This window comes from Simochromis diagramma, unplaced genomic scaffold (genome assembly GCF_900408965.1).
Source record: "Simochromis diagramma unplaced genomic scaffold, fSimDia1.1 OVJJ01000334.1, whole genome shotgun sequence".
Lineage (NCBI taxonomy): Eukaryota > Metazoa > Chordata > Actinopteri > Cichliformes > Cichlidae > Simochromis > Simochromis diagramma.
Genome location: NW_024386764.1, coordinates 5124826 through 5130825, shown reverse-complemented (window position 1 = coordinate 5130825; position 6000 = coordinate 5124826).

The following is a 6000-nucleotide window of genomic DNA, read 5'->3' as shown; positions in this document are numbered from 1 at the left end:
TTTTGCATGTGTTTCTTGCTGGTAAGATTGGTTACAGCATGGATATCTCTCCTCCTGTCTGATTGTCTGCCTACAGTATTTCCCCATCTGTTAATATGCAAATTTCTGGTGAGAGTTATTTAGCTATGATACTTGAAGTACATCAGCACTTACTTTGTGCATCATACATCAGACTGGAACTTGCACTGAAAAAAAAATCTGTTCTATAGGACGAGTGATGAAACTCACAGATGGTGCGCATCGTTTGTTGATAGATGGCTTGATTAGCTTCCTCCTATATTTATCCACCAGCCTCTCTGCAAACACATCCCAGTGTGTCCTTAAGCTCCTCTTCAAGCTTGATAAATGCCATGCAGACAGGCTGATATTGGTGCAGAGGTAAACCCTTACCTAGTGGTATTTACTCTCTAATCTGTCCTCTTTGGGTATCGGCTAACCTCGAAGTGATGCTTCTGGAAATCAAAGGGTGTGTTGGTCCCAGACCTGACTGTGTTTGCCTTAAAGATATTGCTTTAGATTACAACCTGCAAATTGCAGCGTGTGCTTTTTTTTGGTATTTGCACGGTATCCCTAAAATATTTGTAACAATAACTCTAGCGAGACAAAAAAGGGAAGAACAAAGAGGTTGGGGAATGAGGGGGTAGCTATGATTCTTTTTTCAACATTTTTTCTCATTTTGTTTTTGTTTTTTAATCTTTTTTTTTTTCCCTGAGGAGTAGGAATGACGAATCTCAGAGGTAATGGGAGTGAATTAGTTGCAAATTCTACAGGATGCCATGTGTAGTGTGTATTTTATTTTATATATATGATGAATTTCAGAAGCAGTAGCATGCACAGTGTATAGTCATCTGCATTTTTTGTGCATTAAAGCAATCTCTAATGAGTTTTTCAAGATAACGACACTGTAAATATTTAGAATACATAAACTGTATTTATATTTTAATTTTATACTTTATATTTTAAGCCTTGTATATATTCCTTTGTGTCCACCTGTAACTAGAAATGTGTTGGTTGTTGGGTTTTTTACACTGAGCTATAGATCTAAACTTTAATGAGTTTACAACTGTGAGCTATCAGTGTTTCAAATTGGCAAAAATCTGCCTCTCCTAAGACTTTGCTCTTCACGCCATGTTGGATTCACCTGTAAATTAGATGCCGCCGCATCATCGTCTCACCCTGTGACAGCCACTAAAGCATTGTCATTTATTAAATGGTAATGTCCGCAGATTGACAACCCGCTTCAAGGATGATGTTACTAATTGTGCGCCGGAAGAGCTGCTGCAGTCCATCCCTTTCTAATAGTGGCGAGCCAGCAGACCAAGTGTGAGGGTAGGCAAGGAAGTGAATTAGGGTGGCGATTATGCAGTGATTCAGACAGCAGCTCATTAGGACCCAGCTAAGCAAGCAATCAACGAATCGATGTGACAGTGGACCCAAAAGCCACAGAAATTTGTAATAAATGGCAAAGCGATAAATTGGATTATCCACAGCCCCGTGGCCAAGCTCTTTCTGTTGCAAATGACAAATCAATCCAATCATGCCACGAAAAAAGCTAAAGAACCACAAAAACGGGAGGGAGGGCCTCGAGTTGCACCGGCTGTGGAGGTTATCTGTCTGTCAGATGCGTCTTGTTAAGGTTGTAGTTTTCCAGAGGTCATTTCTGTGTGATATTCAGGGCTCTAAAAAATTCATGGCCAGCCATTAGGTGTTTATGACCACCTTTTATAACTGGAGATTTAGTGACATTTGAACTCGTGCCAGAGCAGTAAAGGTGTCAGAGGGCTGCCATGCCACATGCCTGCTGAACCAACAGGACGAAGGCAGAGCTGCTTTCAGATGTTAAGGATGTAAAAGAGCAGAAAACGAGAAATAATTAATAAAAATGAGGCAGCAGCAGGATCCCGTCTTAACTCGGTTTCATTTCTTGTATTGTAAGCACAAGAGATGGATCTGCTCCATCAACCTGTCAAATCATCACCGCTGAATGCCACGACCATGACTGGAGTGCTGGATGAAGAAACACTGACATGACATTGATGGACAAAGATGAGCAGATAGATGAGTTATAAACATTAAACCTGTTCAAACATGTCAGCACACAGCTGGCACCAGTTTCATGGAAAGATACGAAAACATCACACGTCAAATATTGTATTAAATAAACCAGTATTTTTGTCAAAGGACTTTGCTGCCATCTGCAGGATAATATAAGATGGCACCATCTGGATAACACTAAAGAGCTGTTTCCATTCAATTAAATCAGAGATCCACATTGATAGATGGTGGATTGGAATGTATTGTCCTCTCCAGAGGCTTTCTCTATGCTAACTAGACCATTATGAGCTGCTGCTTAGAAATAACTTGCTCTATTTTAAATGCATCTACATGTGGGATCCGTGCATTCATATAAATACTAACAGTTTTAGTTGCATATATAGTATTCTACCATGCAGCAAGATCGTTATACACCTGAAACACAAAAAGTCTGGAGTGCGAATTGAGCAGGGACCCCCGTGCACAAGCGCTCATACTCGGCGCCCTTCCTGTTAAAAGTGTGTTTGAGCGTCTGCCAGCAGTAAACGGTGGCATTTCAAAATTGTGGTGCGACATGACTCCTGTGTTTATGGCCTCGTGCTGTTATTTCCTATAATCTGTCTTACGTTCCCTGGTTCCTTTCTGCCTCTCTGTGTGCAGGCAGGGCTCTTCCACTGACTGATTGCTGCTATTAAAAAAGAAAGGAGCGGGGATACTGTCTTGGTTTCCTTCTTCCTTTTGCAGTTTTATTTCTCAGTCTCATCCACCAGTTCTATTTTGTCATCTCGCTACACTCTTAGGTCTCAACATTCATCTGCTATTCCAATTTTATTTTAAAACAGTGGCCCCTGGCCTTGCCTAATGGCCTGTCCAAGGTTGTTGGGGGAACCTTTTATCTTTGAAAGCTATTTGATTTTTTACTTTGAATAAAATATCAAGGTTGATCATTAGTGAATGTCCTAACTCATTTAAAATATCACATTTTGTTTCCAGTTGATGAAGTCCCACAAAAAAGAGAAATAATAACTATATTGGACCCCGCCCCGGAAAACCAGACGAGACTAATTTAAAAAAAAAAAAAATGTCAGCAATAGGATTGCTTATTTTCCATTTTAATTAGCCGATAAAAAAAAAAGAAATTTTTTTGATTCCAAAAAGACTGATTGGTTTTCACAAAATAGCAGTTTCGATCCATTTGATGGCATGCTTGAATCCCCAGTTTGCTCAGTTAGAGAAGTATGATTTAAACCTTGTTTCTTAATTCAGCGTTCTGGAAAAGGTTGAGAAGCCTGGTTTCAAAACATATTTGAAAAGCAAACAAAAAAGCTAAACTTTCTCATAAATATTGCACACAGAACAGCACATCCTCTTTCAAATTTTGCTTCTTGGATCTGGGATGATTCTTAAATGGGGCATTTAATCCAGTGTACACAATGGGAAGTGGCTTTGGCACAGCGTCTAAACAGAAGGTCACATATTTCTTCTTGGATTTTTTTTCCAAAATATACCCAAACAAGGACAAGGAATGTCTCTGGTATAAATTTGTGATAGGTCATCATTTGGTGCTGACTTTGAAATACTTATTTGAAAACTTCAAGAGCAGTAAACATGAGAATCTTCAAACTTTGCCTCATGTCTGCTTTCCTAACAATGTTTCTAAAAACTCATTTGGACTCTGGTCTCAAATGTCAGCTAAAGCACTCAGTTCAAAATATGCTCAGTACTGTGGAGACAGATAATGGTTCTGTAATGGGAAACACAACATAAGAATGATGGCTTCCAGAAAAAAACAAAACAAGCATTCTGCAGTGCTCTACAGTGAATTTTCCATTAATGATTAAGGACACATGAAACCGTCTGCAATGGAACCATTAAAGCTTCCTTGTAAACATGTCCATCTGAACATAATAAACTTACATTCCAGCAGAGTGAGAGGCAGAGAAAATGAGTTCAGGATGAAAAATGAAGATGTGTTACAATTGTAGTTCGAGGAATACAGGCGGGAACTTCTAGCCGAGCTCTACGAGTTGGACTTCTCATCCGAGTGAATCTCAAATTTGCATAACGTAATCACTCAGCCGTCCCAGTCTGGCCCACAAATATGAGCACCGATAAAAAGAGGGCGTTCACTAACCACTGCATCGACTGAAGTTCACCACATAATGACAGGGCGCACCGCCTGTGTCTTTTATGTCATCATTATAGGTTTAGAGTAAGTCGGTATGTTTGCTACCGCTGATGCTAAAAGCTTAGGTCTCATATAATTCGGTGTCCATCCTCTGACCCTGCTAGTGTGGTAATTAACATAAAAGGTGGTGCACGGTTTCATTGCATGAAAGTGCTTCCTGTTTGGGGCTGAATTCTTTAAGTAGTCTTCAGGAATAGTTCCCCAGGCTTCTTGAAGGACATTCAAAGCTCTTGTTCTGCATTTGGCTGCCTCTGATAGATGACGATCTCACACTGCTTCAGTGTTAAGGTCGAGGCTCCGGGGAGACCAAACCAAGACTGATAGTGTTCAGTTGTGTCTATTTCTATCCAGGTATGCTTTAACTGCACCGTCAGTGTGTTTGGGATCAGCCCCACACCATGGCAGAGCTTCACTGTGTTTTACAGATGGCTGTAGACGCTCACTGCTGTACTTCATTCCTGACCTCCTCCATACAGCACACAGTGATGATGATTTATACTCCATAAGCTTTGTTGGCACTAGTTTTCTGTCTGCTTTCGTCATATCTCAACTTTTTCTCTTCCTTAAGAACGGCTTCTTGACAGCCACCCATCCACTGAGACCATTTTTGATGATACTTCAGTGAGCAATCAACTGAAGAGTCAAATGCATCTCTCAGGGCCTGAGTCAGTTCTTTGCTGGATTTTTTTTTTTCAGACTTGGAGGACACGACTTTTAGGGACCGTTCCTGTGCTGTGGATAGTTTTTGGCCTGCCACTTCTTCTTTTGTACTTCACTTGTCCAGTTTCCTCAATTTTTAAAGAATACACGTTTTTGGCTAATAGCTCTTTCGGAATCACCTCATCTACAAAGAGCTTCATTTCATCCCAAAAGTTTCATCCCTTGATTTGCTCCTTTTTCTAAGCTTGAAATTGAAGTGGGAAGTGGCTTAACAAAACAAATTTAAAAAATGCGTTCCTCTGAAAATGGTCAAGTACAAGGGCTGATTTGAAAAAGAATGAAAAAGCAGTGAATGTCCAAAAAAAAAAACAAAACCAAAAAACAAAGCATTGAGATCTATTACACAAAATTGCTTTAAAAATTGCAAAAGAGTCTGGCTCCTTGGAAGAAGACATGAAGGGTGGCTCCAGACTTCTGCACTGCACTGTAAAAGTCCTAAAAACAGATCTAGTGTGCAAATAAGAGTCAGACAGGCTGTAGGTTCCAGTTTTCATTGTATTTCAAATAAAAACAAACCCAAGCGCATTTGCAACATTCTTGATAACTCAGCGGAGTGGAGTGCTATTGGCCATATATCATGTGAGGTCTCATTCCTAAAGAGTCGAGCATAACTTCCTCCCCCAGTGACCATGTGGACTTCTGTGACACATCAGCTGATTAACTGTGGCCTGCATGATACCACTGAACTATAAGAGCGTGGGATTATGTTTGGGGAAACATGATGAACAGCTTTCCTTGCATACAGAGATAGAAGTACTGTATAAAATTATGTTATTTAACTGAGAAGTTGAGCCATTATTTTAAAGTAAGTGCAACAGCAACTTAAGGCATTTCGAACTTAATTGTTTTTGTCTGCCAGTTGTTTGGTTTCAGGACATAGAACTAAATTAACCTGAGAGGGAAGGACTAATTGGAGCATTGTCACGAAAGGCTTCAGGTTCAGATATCGAGTTCAATCAGCAGCATTTTACTGATTCAGCAACAATTCAGTGAAATCTTCTTCACTCCGAGGCTGTTTCTCATTTGTATATTAGTTAGTTTTTGGGAAATAACCCAAA